The following is a 22,204-nucleotide window of genomic DNA, read 5'->3' as shown; positions in this document are numbered from 1 at the left end:
GAGAGAGAGAGAGAGAGAGAGAGAGAGAGAGAGAGAGAGAGAGAGAGCAATCATGCACCAATACCCACAGAAATAAGAAAGAGAAAGAGCTATCAATCCATAGACTCTTTCTGCAAGGTCACTGGGGACAGGATGGTGGTTGGAGAGAAAGATGTTAAAGGTTGTCATACCAAGAGTGAATAAGAACTGGTTCTTTATTTTTCACATTGGGATAAACTGATAGGGCATTGATGGCATGCTTGTGATTTTTGTTATTTTTATTTTATCCTCTTATTTATATCTAATCATAGTGTAGAAGAGCAAAACAATTTTAAATAAATATCTGAGAAGGGTAAATAGGGCAAGAAGGAGAGGAAAGAAGTCTGTGGTCAACTAGGAATAAGAAACCCAGTAAATCAAAGCAAGATATTGACAAGTTATTGGCTTAAAGAGAATCTTCACCACAACTTGACATTTGGGGGAAAGATAGTCTTTAGATGGTCAAAGATAGAGCTGGAAGGGATCTTAGACATCTAATACTACCATTTATTTTACATATAAGAAAACTAAAGCCCAAGGCAATGAAGTGATTTGCCTAAGGTGGCTCAACAACTTCATAGTAGTGATAGGAGTCCTACTCTGATCCTAAGTGATCCAGAGGTGAGTCTCAGTTTTCCAGGACTCTTGTTTTCTGTGACATGGCAAGCAATCCTGGTTTAAGGCTAGTGCAGTGAAAGCTCGTGCCTATGCCAAGCATCTGGAGTAGCTCATTAAATAAAGGACACATAAAGCCCAGCTAAGATAAATTTTGAGAAGATAACAATCAGGTGTAATGGCAAGCAAAGAAGTAGTTAACACCTTATTTAAGCTATTTAATTATTTAGCACCTTGTTTCAGTTCAACTTTCTTTTAAGCCTTGCCCATGATTATATCAAGTCTTTTCTTAAGAAACAGAAATTATGAACCCCTGCTGCTGATGCAACAGGAAGGGACAGAAGAGGGAGGAGCTTAATAGCAATCTATAAGGAGAAGCCCAGGCTGGTAGGAAGAAGAACTGAGAGAACACTTGTGGTGGCAGATTTTGAGAAGGGAACATTTGTGGTGGTAGCACTCTGTTTGTCTCTCCTGTCTGTGTAGGTTTTTGTTTCTGATGTGTATTGAGTTCTCAGAACTTGTTGGTGGGTCTGTGTTGATTTCACAGGCAGATAATGAATTGATGATGGTGCTGGCAATGTGAATGAATGTTATCGTGGCTCTTTTAAGTTTTGTCTCCCCAGAAACAGAAACTGTGAAGGACTTGAGGTGGACTGAACACTGTGAGCTTCATTATGGAATGGGAACTGAACAAAGAACTGGACAAAGACCTGGACAAGGAGCTGAGAGCTGCCTGTCTTTGAATACAAGTGACAGTTGAGTAGACTCACTCAGGACCGGGGACTATGGAAGAAGAACCATGGAATCTGAGAGTCAGCTTCAAGTTAAGATGAAAAGACCTCTCCTTGGGTATTTAATGCAACCTGAGAAAATCATGATCTGCTGTGGCCTAGGCATGGGAGGACTTTGTACTCTGTATTTTGTACCTTTTCAGGATGATTAAATTAAGGATGATTGGAAAATAATTTCCAATTAAGAAGACAGAAGAGTTTTTGATTGAGAGATTAAAACAATGTGACCTCAGGGTGGAGAACTTTGACTTTTGTCCTTTGTGTCCCTTAAGGAGGCTTGTTCCTTAAGGATGATTGAGCTAAGGACTTACTGAATGCTATCTTTTGCTTAAAACTATGTGGCCACTAAAGTGAAAACTATGTAGCCCCATTAGTGATAAGTTGTTATGCTATAATATTGTGAATGCTGTACTTTGGTTTCTGTAAATATTTTGCTTTAATTTACTGCTGGATAAATAGAGAGTTCACTATACTATTTAATTAGAATCCTGAAGCTGTTCACAGCAGCAGTCCTCTAGAAAGCTGCTTGTGCTTAACTTTACAGAAATTTAGCTATCAGCTGGTGTGGTATTTTTGGCAATAGAATGTTGTGAAAATTTTATTCCGACCTATGGTGTTTTGTGATCTGTTTTTGATGAAGAGAATACCTACACAGATGTAATTGAAGCTCTTAAAATACTGAAGCCCACTATGAAGGATTTCATCCAGTCTTGTTTCCCTCTATGTTTGGGAAACAAGATGCAAAAATATTAGTTGCACATGAGCACTTATACATTATGTCCAGAATGAGTTCACCTTGATACTATACAACACATAATTTATTGTCTTAACATATGGCTGTTGATTTCATAGATATCTTCCTTTTAAAAAAAAAATCACAAAATTTAAAGTAGAAATATAAAATATAGGGCCAGCTAGATGGTGCAGTGAATAGAACACTGGCCCTGGAGTCAGGAGGACCTGAGTTCAAATATGGCCTCAGACATTTGACACTTACTAACTGTGTTAACCTGGGCAAGTCACTTAACACCAATTGCCTTGCCTTCCCCCCTCCAAAAAAATAATAGAAATATAAAAAAGTTAAAAATCATAATGTACTCTTTATGGGGAAAAAAAGCCTCATAGTATTTAGACTTCTTATAATGTAAAAGTGTCAGAATTCCCTTTTACAATATTTTCATTTTAGTAAGTCGAGGAGCAAGTTCTGCCTGTGAACTCTCCAGGTGTTTTGATTCAAATAGGAAAATATAATACTTTTTATGCCTTTTCCTACCACTTTCTTTGCCTCTTTTCTGCAGTTCTTAATGATTAATTGATTTCTTTTTGCCAGGGGAAATGAGATCACAGTGGACTTTCCATTTATAGAATAGGAATATTTCCTGAAGAATATTCTCCTAGTTACACTGGATATGTGGCATTGGAGAAGATCAATATTTCTTGAGTGTCTATTAGATACTCAGAGGCCTGTGGGAGAATTAATGAACCAGGTCATCCCATAATATGGTGGTAGTCTTCAGAAGTTAATATTCAATAACTTCTAATTAAATCAGTGTATTCTCAGGTTTATTCAGCTGGAAATAATAAATTAGGTAATCTCAGGACCATATAACTAGAAAAAAATCACTTCCTCATTATATGCCAAAAGTTTCTTTCCTCCTTACCACCCAGCTAAATTGATGCAGTCATAGAATATAATCACAGATCATGAGTTGTTCTTACATTAACCTGTGGATAACATGCTGCTATTCCTTCAGAAAATATGATCAATCAATAATCAATCAATAAATATTATTTGCTGTAGTGCCAATGCAATAAAATTCACAGTGCCCACAAGCAGTATAAATATACTGGTACAGTGCTTGATAACAGACATTCCATATAGAAGACAGGAGCAAAACATTTATTCAGACACCAGAAAACCAAATCCCCAAACCAGTAAGCCAATCCCATCATAGTACAAAAGAAGTTAATAAGCATAACAGCACAGAGAGTCACAGTATCATTTAACCTTCCCACAAACCAACACAAGATTTGCTCTGACTCCCAGCTTCCTATGGGCTGTGCTCCACCCTTCTGCAAACTTTTCCTACAACAGGCTCCATGTGATTACATTCAGCCTATTAGGGGGCAGAGTTTATTTTCAAAGCAAGGTCTTCAAATTCCTTTAGGCTTATTAAGGGATAGGGAAGATCTTCAAATTCCCACTGAGATCACCAGTGCCTACTTTGTGCCTGGCACTGCACCAAGCTGGGGATATAAAGAGGCAAAAGATAATACTTGCCCTTCTGGTGTTCATGCTCTGATGAAAGAAACACCTTAAAAAATTAAGTCAGAAGGAACCAATGTCATTGTATAAAGTGATTGGACATACCTCCTATTGATCCTTAAAAGATATAATACAGTTCTTATCACTAAAGGCAGGAAGTTGAAGTCATGGAAGAAAGCAAGTCCTTGCCTCTGGCAGGGAGGAGGAAGTTTTGTCTCCTCCCACTGTTGTGGTGGAACCATCTCAAAGAGTTCAGTCGGATCACTTATAATCCAAGTATAGGCATTTATTGAGATTGGTGCCTCTCATGAAGCGGGCTAAGTTCTAAGAGGAACCAGAAACTTCCAAAAGAGCAAGATGAATTTTTATAGGATAAAGATGCCATTACATAACAGAAATTATGAATATTAAAAAGAGGGGGGGGCTTATCAAGGGATTAGATAATAGTGGAAAGGTCCTTTCTATGGTTCAGTTGTTAAATATTCTGGTCATGTTGCCCTCCAATTGGCTAGCTATTGTGGTGCTGTCTGGTAAAGATGGATAGTTAAGTACTGTGGTCCTGTCTTGGGATAAATGAATGAGGTGATTGTGGTTGAGTACAAGAACATACCTGTTCAAATATGTAAATTGGATCTGAGGGCAATGATTAGCTAAGGGCAGTGGCCATATTGACTCTGGAGGCCTGAGATGTGGTTAAAGCCAAATTGTATAGTTAAATCACGTTATGCCTGCTGTTCAGTGGGGCCCAAAAGGAAGTTAGAATATTAAGGCTTGGGTCAGATTTACTAGAATTCCATCACCTTTACTCTAGCAATAGAGTTCTTTTCCCAAAAGAAAACAGCCCCATCTGTGAGTTGGTTAGAGAGAGCTCAAGGTACAAGAAAACACATTTTCCACATATTCCATGTTTACAAATATATAGTCACAAGGTCAGAAGAAGTTTCAAACAGTGTGACTTCTGGTAGCAAAGAAGAGAGCCAGATAGAGACCCAAAAGAATAAGCTCCTTCTTCCACTTGAGAATTGGGCTAAAGAGAAAAGAAAAGGACTTTGAAGGCTTGTGGTACCAAAGTGGAAGTTGCCTTGGTCAATGTGTTCTCTACAACTATACCTTACTTTCATTTTACACAAAATTTGATCTCAACTTTTTGCATAACTTTTGTGTGTATTTGTGGTAAAATGTGGTCCAGCTTTATGGGAAGAAAGTTTGGTAGCTACTGTTCTTACTGTGACATAAAAAACCTAAATTTTGAGCTCATTTGTCTGTCTATTGAGAATAAGAAGCCCACTTGCCTAATTCCATGCTAGCTCAGTTTTGGGGAGTCTACAAAAGAAAGTCTGAGCAAGATGAGGTATTAGACTGACTCACAAGCTTAAGATCTATAGAACTGTTGTAATGACCTCATTGTTATATGTGTGGGAAACCAGGACACTATACTAGCACCATTCCAGGAAACTAAACTGCTTCCATTTGAATTGTCTTAAGAAAATTCTGAAGATTACCCATAATAAATTTCAGACACTGAGGTCCTTTCTTGAACTAAATTGCAAAGCATTCAAATTCTCCTATGGAGAGTATAACTCTGATGGGCTGGCCATGTTGTTTAAATGCAAAATGTATGCTTTCCCAAAAGACTGTTTTATGGAGAACTCAAACAGGGAAAGTGCTCACATGGTGGTCAGAAGAAGTAATAGCAGAATACTTTCAAGGTCTCTCAGGAAGTTTGGCATTTATTTTGTGACATGGGAGACACTGACATAAGACTGCTCAGCATGGCATACCCCCATCAGAGAAGGTGCTGTGCACTATAAGCAATGTAGAATTGAAGTAGCTCAGAAGAAACAGGAAATGTGCAAATTTAGAGAATCCAACATAAATCTTCATATGGACTATTTGTGTTTGACCTGTGGTAGAGCAGTCTAAGCTTGTATTGGTCTGATCAGCCATAGTCACACTGTAACTTGCCTCTAGCATAGTGATATCATTTTGGTACTCTTTGAGAACAAAAGACAACAACCAACCAATCTACATGGGGAAAAATACTTGTAGCTCCTAAGAATTTTATCATTATTAAGGCAGTCACAAGGAATATAGATAGACAGAGGGCACAGCTGTGAATTGGATATGATCAAATTATATCTAAAAAAAAAAAGTAAAATTAAGAGGTGAGGAAAAAGGAATATACTTGGAGAAGGGAAAAGAAAGAGGTACACTTGGGTTAATTTTTTGACTTAGACTTTGCACTTAGGTGCAGAAGAGCTTTTACAGTGGAGGAGAAGATGGAGGAAATGGAGGGGAGAGTTTTAACCTGACTACTATCTGAATTGGCCCTGACTTGGTAGGCAGGGCCAAGATGTTGGAGTGAAAGCAGGAACTTGTCTGAGTTCTCACTCTAACCACCTCCAATACCTGTAAAATATAACTCCAAACAAATTTTAGAGCTACAGGACCCACAAAGTGACAGACAGAAACAAATTTCCCACTGAAGGCAGCCTGGCAGGCCTACAGAAAGGGTCTATCACACCATACTGAGAGCCGAGTTCAGACCTATGTGAGCCATGCAGGCCTGGACTTGAGGCCCCAACTAGCAGCAGAGACCAGCCAGAGCAGACCTCAACAGAATGAATCACCAGCAGCTGTGGTGCTTTCTAGACTTCTCAACCCATAAACTCCCAAGAGAACTCTATTGAAACTATTGACAGAAGAGGGTGGTCTGGCCCTTGCTCCTAGGGTGACAGAGGTGGTAGAGGCACAATGGCTTCAACGGATGCTGCTTGGCTGCCTCCAGAGCTCCTGACCTACAGATCCTTGGGGGACCAAGCAACCATTCAGAGGGTAATCACTCTTGGTTTGACCTACTTGGATCTGAGTCACATTTTTGGGTGGTGATCCTGGGGTGAATGCTTGGGTGGTGATCCTGGGGTGAAGAATGCCAGTGTGCAAGAGCTTGTGGTGGCTGTAGAGAGGGTGCCCTCCTCACAGCTCTGACAACAGCTCTGACAACTGCAAAAAACCCCAGCAACTTGGGACACAGCTCTCTCCACTCTGGAAACAGAGTTCTACCGTGGCAAAGCTCTCAAAAGTCAAATAATTGGCTGGCAAGATGAGCAAGCAGAGGAAGCACAATCAGACCATAGAATCTTTTTGGCAGGCATAAAAGATCAAAGCACGGAACCAGAAGAAGACAATGAAGGCAAAACTCCCACACCAAAAGCTTCCAAGAAAAGTATGAATTGGTTGCAGGCCATGGAGGAGCTCAAGAATGATTTTGAAAATAACGTAAAAGAAGTGGAGGAAAAATTGGGAAGAGAAATGAGAATGATACAAGAAAATGATGAAAAGTGAGTCAAGAGCCTGACTGAAGAAAATAACACCTTAAAAAATAGACTAACTCAAATGGTGGAAGAGGCTCAAAAAGCCAATGAGGAGAAGAATGCCCAAAAAGCCAAATTGGCCAGAAGGAAAAGGAATTTCAAAAACTCACTGAAAAGAATAATTCCTTCAAAATTAGACTGGAGCAAATGTAAGCTAAGTACTTTATGAGAAATCAAGTTGCTATTAAACAGATCTAAACAAATGAAAAAATAGAAGGCAATGTGAAATATCTCTTTGGAAAAAACCACTGACCTGGAAAATAGATCCAGGAGAGAAAATTTAAAAATTATTGAACTACCTGAAAGCCATGACTAAAAAAAGAGCCTAGAAATCCTCCTTCAAGAAATTGTCAAGAAAAATTGCCCCAATACTCTAGAACCAGAGGCAAAATAGCAATTGCAAGAATTAGCTAATTGCCTTTTGAAAAAGATCCCAAATGTTATATTATAGCTAAATTCCAGAGTTCCCAGGTCAAGCAGAAAATAATGCAAACAGTCAGGGTGAAATAATTTCAGTATTGTGGAAACACAATCAGGATAACACAAGATCTAGCAGCTTCTATATAAAGGAATCAAAAGGCTTGGAATATGACATTCTGGAGATCAAAGGTGCTAGGATTAAAGCCAAGAATCACCTGCCCAGCAAACCTGAGTATAATGCTTCAGGGGAAAATATGGTCATTCAATGAAATAGAGGAATTTAAAGCATTCTTGATGAAAAAAACAAAGCTGAACAGAAAATTTGACTTTCAAATACAAGAAGCAAGAGAAGTATGAGAAAGCAAAGAGAGGAAAAAGAAATCATAAGGAACTTATTAAAGTTGAACTATTTACATTCTTATATGGGACTTTTCTCAATATGAGGATAGTTGAAGGGAATATACATGTATATATGTATACATACATATGTATGTATGTATAGGAGTATGTCTATGTGTATAAATATATATGTGAGTGTGTGTATATGTGGGTATATGTATACATAGACAAAAAGGACAAGATCAGTTGAATATGAAGGGATGATATCTAAAAAATAAAATCAAGAGGTGAGAGAGGAATATATTGGGAGAAGGAGAAAGGAAGAAATAGATTAGGGTAAGTTATCTCATATAAATGAGGCAAGAGAAGACTACTACAATGGAAGAGAAGAGCAGGAAGGTGAAATGGAATGGGTCAACCTTACTTATTGGATTTGGCTTAAGGAGGGAGTAACATAAACACTTAATTGGGTATTTTACCCTACAGGAAAGTGGGGGGGGGAAGGGTTTAAGAGGGGGAATGATAGAAGGGAGGGCAGATTGGAGGAGAGGGTAGTTAGAAGCAAACATTTTTGAAAAGGGACAGGTGAAAGTAGAAAACAGAATAAGTGGGGGGTGGGATAAGATGGAGGGAAATATAGTCTTTCACAATATAACTATTATGGATACATTTTGTGTAACTACGCATGTATAATTTATATTCATTTTCTTGTCTTCCCAGTAGTGGTGGGTGAGAAGGGAAGAAGGGAAGGAAACTGGAAATCAAAGTTTTAAAACCAAATGTTGAAAAACAAAGAGTTTTTTACATGCAATTGGAAAATAAGATATATAGACACTGGGGTATAGAAATCCATCTTGCCATACTAGAATGTTAGGGGGGAATGGAGGAGGATATAACAGAGAACAGATTGGGGGAAGGTGTATTTACTAGGCTTGCTATCTTATGGTGGGGGGTAGGGGAAAGACAGGGAGAAAATTAGTCACTCAAAATCTTGTGGAAATGAATGTTGAAAATGAAAAATAAATAAATAAATAAATTGAAAAAAAGATTGAAAAAAAAGAATTGAGTCAGAGAGGAAAAAACATACACACTCAATTGGGTATAGAAATCTATCCCACCCTACTGATAAGAAGTAAGAGAAGGAGATAAGAAGGGTGGGGCAGGAGTGCTAAGGAAAGTAAGGGCTGATTAAGTGATTGGTAGTCAGAAGCAAAGCACTTTTGAGGGTGGACAGGGTGAAAGGAGAGAAAGAGTAGGATAAATGGGGAAAATAGAATAGAAGGAAATACGTAGTAAATATGACTGAAAAAAAATTACAGCAAGTTTCTCTGATAGAGACCTTTTTTCTCAAATATATAGAAAACTTAGTCAAATGTATAAGAATACAAGTCATTTGCCAATTGATAAACAGTTAAAGATATGAATAGGACGTTTTCAGATGAAGTAATCAGAGCTATCTATAGTCACATAAAAAATGCTCAAAATCATTATTGATTAGAGAAATGCAAATTAAACCAACAATGAGGTATCATCACACAACTAGCAGATTGGCTAATTAGGTAGAAAAAGAAAATAGCAAATATTGAAGGAAATGTAGGAAAATTGAGACAATAATGTACTTTTTGTGGAGTTATGAACTGATTCAACTATTCTGGATAGCAATCTGGAACTATATCCAAAGGGCTATAAACCCATGCATACCCTTTGACCTAGCAATGCCACTGCTAGGTCTATTTCCAAAGATGATTAGGGGAAAAGGAAAAAAAAAAACCTGTATGTTCTAAAATGTTTATAGCAACTTTCTTTGTGGTAACAAAAAACTGGAAATTGCAAGGGTGCCAATCAATTGAAGAATGACTTAACAAGTCGTGGCATATGTTTTTGATGGAATTCTATTGTACTATAAGAAATATTGAGCATAATGCTCTCAGAAAAATCTGGATAGACTTACATGAACTGATGCAAAGTGAAATGAATAGGACCCGGATAACATGATACATAGTAATATCACTATTTTATGATGATCAACTATGAATGATTTAGCTATTGTGATTAACAGAGAATGACTTAGCTAATAAAATGATCCACTACAATTCAAATGGACTTACAATAAAAAATGTTATCTATCATCAGAGAAAGAACCAAAGTCTGAATGTGGATTAAAGCATACTTTTTAAACTTTATTTTTCTTGGGGTTTTTTGGTTTCTTTTCTTTCACAACATGACTAATATGGAAATATGTGTTGCACAGAGATTATATCTGAATCAGATTGCTTGCCTTTTCAATGAAGGAGAAGAGGAGGGAGAGAAAGAATTTGGAACTGCAAATATTTTAAAAATGAATGTTAAAATTATTTTAATGTAATTAATAAAAATATCATATTAATGGTATAAAGAAGAAAATGATAAAAAGAATGCAAAGAATAAATCCATCTTCACAGCATCTGTGAAGGTTTTTCCTAGAAGATCTGCTTCTCTAGTTCATGGTACTTGCAGAGATTCTTAGATATTTCTGCAAAAAAAACACCCAAAGAAACAAATAAATTAATGAATAAATAAAAAAACACACAAGCATATATGTACATACATAAGTGTATGGATATCCATGCATGTATAGGTATGCATACATATTCACATACATGTTGTACATGTGTGTGCATGTGTGTTTATGAATAGATAGCCAAACACACCTGAATACCATTTAGTAAACTCTCCTAATCTGGTATTCCAATAATCAAATCAAGTAACAAAGACCCATAATTCATGCAAAACTTCAAAGAATTTAAGTTTTAACATATTACTTATTGTTATACCTTGTACCTTATATGGACACTACTATCAACAAGCTAAAGAGAGGACCTTAAAAGAAAATTCATGAGGCCGTAACTTGTAAGATGAGCCCTTCTATGTAGAGATTAAAATTTGCCCAATTAGATATGTAAGCTAGGGTACATAAAATGAAAACTTTCAGTTTTACAACTTTTAACTGCATTATGATATATTAGCAAATTTTTATGCTGTTGAAAAACCAAAAAAACAAATACTTTAATGTCACAGAAGAAAAAGTCTCTGAACCTCTTAAGTTAAACTTTAAAAATAAATTTTCCAGAGATAGAGTAAGGATAGCAGAGTAAAAGGAGGAACTTACTTGATTTTGTCCCCCAATCATCTCCAACACCTGTAAAAAATGATTCTAAACAAATTTTTGAGCTACAGAACCCACAAAATGACAGAGCAAAAAAACAAATCTCCCACTGAAGACAGCCCGGCAAGCCGACAGGGAGGATCTATGGCACCAAGCTGGGAGCAGAGTGCAGTCTCATGTGGGCTGCACTGGCACAGACCAGCAGCACAGACACGGCCAGAGAAGAGATAAGGGAACTGAATCAATGGCATCTGTGGTAGTTTCTAGACTTCTCAACTCATAAATGCCAAAGAGAAAGGAAAAAGTCAGTGGGGAAACTATTAGACCTTCCCAATTGAGTATCTTAGCCTACAGTAATGTAGGGGGGAAGGGGATAAGGGGGGAAATGATAGATGACAGGGCAGATTGGGGCAGGGCTAGTCAGTTGCACTTTTGAAAAGGGACCTGTGGTCAAAGGAGAAAATAGAATAAATGGGGGCCAGGATAGAATGGAGGGAAATATAGTTAGTATTTCACAGTATGACTACTATGGAAATGTTTTGCATATAACCTATATTGAATTCCTTGTCTTCCTAGTGGGGTTGGTTGAGAAGGGAAGAAAGGAGAGAATTTGGAACTCAAAGTTTTTAAAAAAAACAAATGTTGAAAAAATTTTTTTACATGTAACTAAGAAATAAAATATACAGGCACTGAGGTATAGAAATCCATCTTGCCCTATAAGAAAGTAAAGAGGAAGAAGATAAGGGGAGAATAGGAAGTCTGGGGGAAGGGGTAATCAGTATGCTTGCCATCTTGGGGTGTGGAGTAGGGGAGAGATGGGGAGTAAATTTGGATCTCAAAACCTTGTGGAAATGAATGTTGAAAACTAAAAATAAATAAATCCTGGAAGAAAAAAAAAATGTTTCCCACCCTAAAAACAAAACAAAATTCCCCTGCATTCAAATTTGAAAAAAATTTATATTACCTTTTTTCTACATCTTATTTCCCCATTAGGAGGATATTATCTCTATATCAGCTTTCAGGAATGAGATATTAAAAAAACAAAAAAAAATAACAACCATTGTCATATATGAGCACACAATTTTCAAGGGGGCATAACATTCAAAAACTTTTCTATTTAGTTGTTTGGAATATAAAATTGATATTACCTACTGACATCTTTTTTTTTTCCTTTTTAGAGGGCAATTGGGGTTAAGTGACTTGCCCAAAGTCCAGTGGCTAGTAAGTGTGTCAAGTGTCTGAGGCCATATTTGAACTCAGGTCCTCCTGACTCCAGGGCCTGTGCTCTATTCACTTCACCATGTAGCCACCCCATCCATACTGACATCTTAGTCTTTTTAATATTAGACTTATAATTCAGATGCATTATTGTTCACCTTCTCTGACATAGAAATTTGCTATAAAAGGAAAAAAAAAAGAGAGACATTTTTATAGCAGGGAGAAGATACTCACCTTGGTTCTGTTTGAATCCAGGCAAGAGTCATATTTGAGAACCAATCAGCAGCTGACAAAAACTCTGCTGACAAAATACGAAGTTTTACAGTATACACATAGTAGCAAAGCCAGGCTCAGAAATAACAAGGGGGGAAAATTTCAAGTCCAGAGGGGAAATATTCCAGTGGGAAGCTAATCCTACCTTCATTTTCACAAGGTCATCCCCTCAATTTTCCTAGGAACAGATGCTCACCTATGGCAATCCTCAGACTATACTCTGAACAGAACTGGTATTTTATTCTGTGCAAAGGTGGACTATTGAGTTCACAGAAATTTAGAACATAATTCCCCAAATTGAAATTTAAAATAATATTGAATTAAAGTTCCATGATATTTAAACTCAAATGGCAAAATTTCAATGATCACAGCATAAGTCTATGACTGTTACCTTTTTTCATATCAGAAATCATCATAAATTCAATTTTATTCTCTGTGAAACTTGTTAGTTCTCACCTAGCTTCTCAGAAAATAAATGAAAAATTTTAGGGTTAGGGTATGAGTGGTAACTCTTTCTTATTATTTATCTCATGTTAGCATATCTATTGAAATCACACTTTGTAATTTCTTATATACAAAATTCTAATTAAGGTTAAAATGTATTTCTTAGAAATGAGTTAGAAGCAGGAAGCTACTGTTTTCTATATGTTCTTTTATCAGAACTTCTCCTACTTTTACTAAAGAGATCAGTAGGCTTAAATATCAAATGTCTTCCACAGCTTCTTCCACAAATTAGCAAAATTTACTCTCTAGTTTTTAATTTTAGAACAGTTGCCTATTATTCTGAGAATTAAGGTTTTGAGAGGATTCTGAGAAGATGGTGGAGTACATCAGAAAATTCCAAGTTCTCAAGATTTTCCCCCATAAAAGAAAAAAATAGCACTTTAGGACAAACAATATGCAGGCAAAATAAATAAGAATAGGGGTACAACAGGAGTCCCCCAGGAACAATCTGAGAAGATCTTAAGGAAAATCCCAGGACCAGGTTTGGTCCCTGGGAAGAGTAAACACCTCTAGGCTAGGGTCCATTTAAAGAAGAAGCAGCAAGCCCTAAGGTTAGCTGTTTTGGGAGGCTGCCTTAGCCACAGCCACAGGAACTTTCACCCCAGGGACAGTGAGGAAAGTTGAGCCAGGGAAGATCAAAGGAACCTCTGCTGACAAGGAATGCCAGACCCACCTGTGCTACGGAGAGTGGCAGGGTGAAGAAGGAACCAGCAAAAGCCCAGCCAAGGCAGAAGCATTGGGGCAGGATGCCCCTGACTGTGGTCACTTAAAGGAGGCTGAAAGTTTGGCTTTGTTCCCAAGCTAGAGAGGAGAACTGAAATCTTCAGCCAGAGCCAACATCCTTTATAACCCAGGACTAAGGTATTCCTACCAAAAAATTCACTGGAAAAGGAGAAAGAATCCAACCATAGAAAGTTATTATGGGAATATAGAAGACAGGGGTTCATCTTCAGAGGAGGATATGGAAACAAAGGTATCCTCTCCTACCATAAAGAGTAATATCAAACAGTCATCAGGCCAAAAATAATTTATAGAAGAACTTTAAAAAGACTTTACAAATCAAATGACAGATATTGAAGAAAAACGAAAAATACAATGAGAAAAATCCAAGAAAAACAAGGTTATGAAAAGAAAGTCAACCATATAGAAAAGGAGATCCAGAATTTTAAGGAAGAATATGATGCCTTGAAAATTAGAACTGGATAAGCAGAAGCTAGAGAAGTTATATGAGATCAAGAAATAATTAAACAAATATGAAGAATGAAAAAAAAATTGAAGAGAAAATGAAAGATCTTATAAGAAAAAAACAACTGATCTGGCAATTAGATCAAAAAGAGAAAACATAAGAACAACTGGACTACCTGAAAGCTATGATCAAACAAAAAAAATCTTGATATAATAGTAGAAGAAATAATTAAAGAAAATTGTCCTGAAGCATTGGAACAAAGGGGAAAAGTAGAAATAGGAAAAAAAAATCTATTGATCACCACTTGAAAAAGATCCTGTGAGGAAAACTCACATAAGTAGTGTGGTCAAATTCTGAAACCCCCAGCTCAAGGATAAAATATTAAGAGCAACAAGAAAAAAAAATATTTAAATATGACAGTGCCACAGTTAAAATCACACAAAACCCAGCAGTAAAGACATTAAAAGACCACAGGTCTTGGAACATTATGTATCAAAGAGCAAAATAAAACCAAAAACAAAAAAAAACTGAGGTTCTGGCCAAAAATATCATACCCAGCAAAATTAAGCATAATCCTGAATGAAAAAAAAAAACATGGTCATTTGATCAACTCTCAGACATCCAGGACTTTGTCAAACAACAAAACAAAGAAAAAACCCTGAACTTAATAGAAGATCTTACACACAAGAGTCAAGAGAAACATAATGCGCATACCAATGACTGATTACAAGGATTCAAATAAACCATTTACCTTTTATGTACATAAAATGTAAAACATATGTCTGAGAATGTCATTCGCAATGCAGTAGTTTGTAAGAAAGATTGTGATAGATCTGAGTATGATATGACTTTAGAAAAGGAAAACCATCTAGGAAGAGTTTAAAAAGAGTAATTACACAACTGAGAGGAAGAACCAACACAGAGGAACTAGGTGGGGTAGGAGGGCTGGTAGTTCTCGTAACCTACGTTTATTGGGAATGGGTTCAAGTCACTGATAACTAGAAGAGTAAAAAAGTCTTCTAAATTCAGAAGAAATAAAAACAGTAAGGGGATAGGGAAGGAATAGTCAAAATGGGGATACAGAAGTGTGTTTGTACTTGGGAGGATAGGGGTGGGATCCTTGGGGGGAGGCAAAGGCTAAGTAATAGGAATGCAAGGTAGTGGGTAGAAGCAAACTAGAGGAGTCAGGAGGTATGGGAAATAAGAGATTTACACAAACATAAAAATAAAGATGCCCAATAGCAATTGCAGTTTACATTCAGTTCTAATCTATCACACTTAATTGAATAGGGGAATATATCTTACTTTGAATTAGTTTTAAGATAAACCTTCATCAAGTTACATCACCTCTGGTTTTAAAATCATAAATAACATCAATTCAAAATGGGAATTTACACTGGGAAATTAGTTGCTAGACTTCTAAAGCCCAACATTAACAATTTGACTTATTTTTAAAGATTCCTGGTAAGATTTTTCACATTCCTATAGACCTTTTTTATTAGTCTCATTTAAATCACTCAAAGGTGAATCTATCTTTTCCTGGTCACCAAGTGTCACAACAGAAATCAAGGTAAACTAAGTAATAAAGTTCTTATCCCTTTATTAGCTATACCAGCATTTGCCAACAAAAGATACTGAACTAGGAATGATAGAATCTTTATAATTATTTACAGCATGACAGAATAAAATCTGGATCCACATAAGTATGTCTTCTGATAGGCTAGATGTTTCATGGAGAAGATGGAATAAATGTCATCTCAACTCCTCCCCATTACATCACTGGAGTATCAGATCTGTCCTCTGGCGATGGGATTAATCTACAGACAATGGAAATTGCTAAAACAGTTGAAATTGTTGCGATTGACTTCCAGGCAAGTTTGGTGAGTGAAATTACAAAGGTGGAGATACAAGAATAGAATCATTACCCAAATGACCTCAGGTTACCTGAGTACACCTGGCAGGGTAAGTAAGGGATTTATACTCACAGAAGAAAGGAGAATATTTAATCTATACTGACATGTACAAGTCATAGTTTCAGGGAGAATCTCAGTGATTAAAAGTACTGCAAATTTTCCTAAATCTAATCCATCCTGATCTTTCTCCTATTCAATTTTTAAAGTTTATTATTTATCTGCAATGTCTATTCAAGATATATTTGCTGATGAACCAGCTTTATGGTTGGAAAAAACTAAGTGTATTTTATTGTCTTTGCATTTTTATCCACTTAGTTTTTCTTGGGTGATTAGTAAGATAGCCTCTTGAAGTGATTATGGATTTCATTTAATATGCTTTTCAGTGATCTTGGGCTTGATTCACTTTTGTCTACAAATAGGGGCATCTGGAGGACCTTAGCATCCATAGCGAAATTTTTCTTGCATTTAGACCCTACATTGGAAATCTTCTATGACAGTAACAAGTACCATTGGCAAACATATCTTCCTCTTTTATGTATTAATAATATTAATGATATTAGTAATAGGAATAAAATTATTTCTGTTGCTTCTTTCATGAAGTCTTGTTCATTTTAAATTCTATGCCTGTGAATCTATTCTTTTTTGAATGAGAGACTTTAAAATGTTAATTTGCTCTACCAAAACCAAATTTTTAAAAAGATAATTAATAAGCACTATGGGATTATGCATTCTCTGCATCTTTAAGTTATCATATGGCTTTGAATATCTTATGTGATACAGAATATAATTTATATAACCTACTTTCCTTTTCCCTTCATATACCTTCATCAAAGATACTTCATATATAGATATTAAAATAAATATATATATATAAATAAAATATGTGTATATAATATTTTATTTTTAGAGATGAGAAAGGAATCATATGGATTACTACTTATTGATCACCCTTCTAATGAAATTATATTATTTCCCTCCTCCTCTAAGTATTTGGGTGCTTTTAACCTTGGCTGTCATACTTCATTCTTTGTCAAAGGAACCCGTGTCTTCTGGCTGATGAATTTTCTTGATTCTGTTAATCTCCTTGTTGTGATGTTTAATTACATGGGTTAAATACATAGGTTTCTTAAAGTATCATAGATATAGGGGTAGAAGAGGTTTTTAGATTCATTTTTTCAATGTGTTAATTTTAAAGATGAAAAAACTGATGCCAAACTAGGTTAAATGAATTGAGTAATATGATATTATTACATTACAGAAGCAGAATTTAAAATTAAGTACTCCAACTATAAATTCAAACATCCTTCTATTGTACCCCACTGTGTGTGTGTGTGTCTGTGTATTTCCCATGTTTTTCATTCAAAGTTTGTTGAAATTGACAAGACTGAAATTCTCTCCCTTTTGGGCTATCTGTACTCACATTATTTCTTCTAATGTATTGTTGATATTTATCTTTGTGCTAATAAGTCAGTGGTTTGATTGTTTAGAAACAACTGATTTACAAATGATACCAACATCAGTAACCCTGTATTTCCTGACTTTAAATGTAATCAGCATGTGTGTGTGTGTGTGTGCGCGCGCACATGCGTGTGCATTAAGTTATGGGATTCCTGTTATGTCCTGAGTCTTCAAGTCTTCAGAATTCAAAATGTTTATGAGAATCAAGGGAAGAAGCTGGAGTAAGAGATGGGGCACGTTTCCTCCATATAATCTCAAATAAACAAGAAAAAGTTTCAAATACAGCAAAAGTACCAGTGGGAAAAAAAAGAACATTTAAAGAACCCACTATAAAATTATTCTGATAGAAAAAGGTAGCTGAGGATCATCTCACTATTCATTATCTCTTATGCTTCTAATCTTGGCAAGATTCTGTCCCTTTCCTCCCTACTTCCCATCACATAGTTTTAGGCATGGACTTTTAAAGTTGATCTCATGAAGTTATGTCAGCAATCTGTTCCTTAGGTTTATGAATTAGACCAAACTTGGGGTTCAAGGTTGAGCAAAGCATACAACTGTATAAAGTATAAAGCCCCTGAGAAGACTAAGGGGTAGCAAAGAGCCTAGAAATAGGTTTCTCATTACAACTTAATAAGGTAAGAGAGAGAAAAGGGAATGAGTAGAGAGATTGATTAAAAGGTACAAAAGAGCTTCATTTGTGAAGACTTCTGAGAGCTTACCCTCAGTCATGATCCAGATGATTTTTCCCAATACAACCCTTTTGAGGATTGGGGAGTTTGATTTGAACTATCTTCTGTGCTTTGCCTAAAGTCCTAATGGTTCAGAAGATCAAGACAAATAAATGTCAAAAATTAGAGATCTCAGGAAAAAGATAACTTAATCTCACAAGAGAATATGAAAAAAATAAGAGACATTGTTTAAAATACTATATATTCCCTAAAAACAAGAAGTAAAGGATTGCAGTAACAAAACGTAGAAACAGAAGAAATATTTATTAAACAAAATAAAGACAAGATTAGAAGAATGACTTTACAAAGTAAGAATAACAAACTTGAAATTATGATGCAAAGAGATGTTTTAAAGAGCATGTGTCTTCAAGGAAAATACCATAAATAAAAATACCTGAATAACATAATCAGAAAATCATGATGGAAAACAGTCTCTATACATTGGAGGTAAACAACAAAGTACAGATGGAAAGAATCTCTGGGACACAAGAAAACAAGAACAACAGCAGCAACAACAAACCTTTGAAGTTTAAAATCATTAAAATGTATCACAGTTTCACTTCAGAATTACTATATTAAACAACAAATTTTGCAGGCAATAGGAAGGAATGATTTTTACATTTCATGAACAATTAAAAAGACAGCACAGGATTATTCCTTGTTTTTTATTTTTTTTAAGGAAGAACTAGAATATGATTTTTTTTTAAAGCAATTGGGGTTAAGTAACTTGCTCAAGGTTACACGGCCAGGTGTTTCTGGGTGTGGTGCTAAGTATCAGAGCCCGGATTCGATCCCCAGGTCATCCCGACACTGGAGCCGGTGCTCTTACTCGCTGTGCTCCCTGGCTGCCCTACTTATGCAGTATTATATAATGATCAATAATATTTGCTACCTGGCCACCCAAGAATATGATATTCTTAAACACAAAGATTTGTTTATACCCCAAAATAACATCCTGCAAAATTGAGTCTAAATATCTGGAAGGGGAAGGATTGGAATTCAGTATAGGGAAAACTTTTGAAACATCTCTTCAAAAGAACCTAGAATTGAGAGGGTATTCCATATGCAAACTGATCAACATATGAAGGTGAACCATGCTCAAAGAACAATGAAAGATTAGGAAATGAAATGAAATATGTGTTTTCATATGGCTAAAGTTAGACAAGATTTTTAATGTGAAATAGATGGATGAGTATATTACCAGTGCAATATTCACAGCACCCACAGCAGCTATTAATATGCTGGTGTAGTTGTGAATCACAAAATGCAACAGATTCTACACATGGAGGACAGAACCAAAACATTTATTCAAAACCAGAAAGCCTAATCCCCAGACCAGAAAGTCAGATCCATCATAGCAACCAAGAAGTTGGTAACCAATGCAACAAATACCAACATTCACAAGCCTTCCCTCTGTCAGACCTTTAAAAAAAAAAACAGGTTCCCTTAAGCAAAAATGCCCCCTTCTTGCTCACGATAGCTGCTTTACCTCCATGCTGCTTGCTCCCAGCAGTCCTGGCTGTCTCCCCTGCTCCTTCCTGCTCTACCCTTCCTGTTCCACCCTTTCAGAAAGCTCCTCCCCCTATGGGCTCCATTTGATTACATTTGGCCTCTTAAGGGGCAGGGAAGATCTTCAAATTTCCCTTACCATTACAAGGAGTTTTTGTTTTATTTTTTTATTATTACATTTACTTCCTTCAGTAAACTTGTACCTCTTCTGATACATTGAAGAAACAAAGAATCAATATATATTCTTTCCTAGAATTGTTTATTCTACCTCTCTCCGTAGACATCTGCCCAGGTTAACTCATACTTTTTCAAATTTATTATTTCTTATTGCAGAGTATTAGTCAATAACATTCAAGCTGCATGAATTGTTTAGCCATTTCCCACTCGTTGCAAAATCTTGATGTTTTCAGTATGGAGACCTGTTAAATTAGTCAGATTGGGCTGGTTTTAATTACTCATCCTATTGTTTTCATTTTCATACTTTCTTAAAACTTTGTGCTAATTTTGTTCTTTGCTCTAACTAGTTGGTGGTTTGATTTTTAAAGGATCGCTGATTTAATAATGATTCTTCCATCAGTGATAAATAATTTCCTATTTATTAAAATACATTAATTGTATTTTACACTGTTTTCTCACACATTCCTCCCCATCCATACATTTTTCCTCTTTTGCTTTGAAATGAACATGTATCAGAGTACATGTAGTTTTTATTTAGATGGGCTTCCAAAATTCTTTGTATAATATTTATGTTATGCATTTATTTGGAGTTTGTTGAAATATAGAACCTGCCCTGGCCCTTTAGGCTTTTAACAAAAACAACATAAGCCACAATTTGAAATTTATAACACATAAAATTATTTGCAACAATAACCTAAATATTTTTAGTTTGATCAGTAAAGCATATTTATAGTTGTATTTTTTTTTTTAATCTCCTTGCAATAACTTCCCACAAAATCCCCCTTGGAGCCATTGTTAGAGACTCAACAGATTTAAAGGACCATGCTTGGGTGGGGTCCCCACAGTGGAGCATTTCTTACATTTTCCTGACTCCCCACTTACAATTCCTGGAATTTTGCTTCTCTCTTCTCTTTTGCTTGGCCTTTAGAGGGCTATACTTCAGGTACCACTGTTGCTGTCAAAAACATGATATACCGTACCTCAAAATGCCTTAAATTAAAGACTTCAGGTTTATAAAATAAATCAATGTTCCCCTTTATCAGTTTTGTAAGCCTGAAATTCCATCTATGGGATTTATTTAAAACCATAGAAAATAGTGCTTTCTTCAAGCACAATTCTAGGATCCTATTCTAATTTACTCCCAGGAACCCTGCATTCCTTCTTTAACGGACCAGGTTTGTGCAGGGGAGTCTATCATCTGGGGGTGAGGGTGGAGAGCACAGAGAGGGGGAAGCTAAGAGTAATCGAATGGTCAAGTCTTAGATTTGCCCCTTCCTTAATACCTCCACTAAGCTGATATCACTGGGCCTCAGTCTAATAAAATTCTAGAATGTCAGAGCTGAAGTTGAGAACCTTAGGGATCATCTGGTCTGATAGCCTCAATTTTTAGATGAGAGATATGAGGCCTAGAAATGCTTTTGTCATACAGCAAGTAGGCAAGAGATTGAGGATTCAAATCCAGGTCTTCTGATGAAAAATCTTGCTTTCTTTTCACCACATTTGTTTCCCTTTTTCTCATCTGCAACATGGAGAAGGGGAAAGGGTTGTTAGATGTTCTCTGAGGTCCATTTCAGTCATAATATTTTTATGAATATCTATTTCATGGGAATATATTATACCTTTTTTTTAATGTTCTGCTAACAACATTTAATTTTTTTCACCCTGTTCCATTTACTAGTCTCAGGAAGAGAGGTATAGTGCCTGGGTTTTTTAGAAGTAAATTCATTATTCCAAAATGTAGATTTCTTTTTGTTCAATTTAATTAACAGCTAATTCCAATGAGGAAGTGTTTTGAAAGGAAAGCAAAACTGTGGTCTTTGCATAACTTGATAAACTTTAAAAGGAGGGAGCTGCAGAAAAAGCTTAGAAATGCTGCCAGGTGGCTCAAGGAAGCCAATCTCCCTGCTCCTACACTTGTGATAATCCTCACAGAAACACTGGGATTTGGAGTTAATTGGAAAATGGCCTCCTGAGCTTACAATCACATCCAATAAACAACACATGCTTTGGTTACTAAAAGTACAATTATAAACTCTATGGTAAGAGAGAGAGAGAGGAAAAGAGAGGGGAAGAAAAAGAGAGAAAGGGAGAGAGGGAGAGGAAAAGAGAAGGGAAGAAAAAGAGAGAGAGGGAGAGGTAAAGAGAGAGAAATGGAGAGGAAGGGGGGAAAGGGGGAAGAGAAGGAAAGAGAAAAGAGGGAAGTACAGTGAGGAATAAGGTAAAAGACCAGAGGGGTAAGGAGAGGAAGGAAGGAAGGAAGGAAGGAAGGA

This window comes from Petaurus breviceps, unplaced genomic scaffold (genome assembly GCF_028583685.1).
Source record: "Petaurus breviceps papuanus isolate PSGF00001 unplaced genomic scaffold, PetGlider_PUasm1.0 151, whole genome shotgun sequence".
In the NCBI taxonomy this organism is placed as follows: Eukaryota; Metazoa; Chordata; class Mammalia; order Diprotodontia; family Petauridae; genus Petaurus; species Petaurus breviceps.
The sequence above is the reverse complement of the archived record's forward strand: the minus strand, read 5'-3'. Positions refer to the sequence as shown.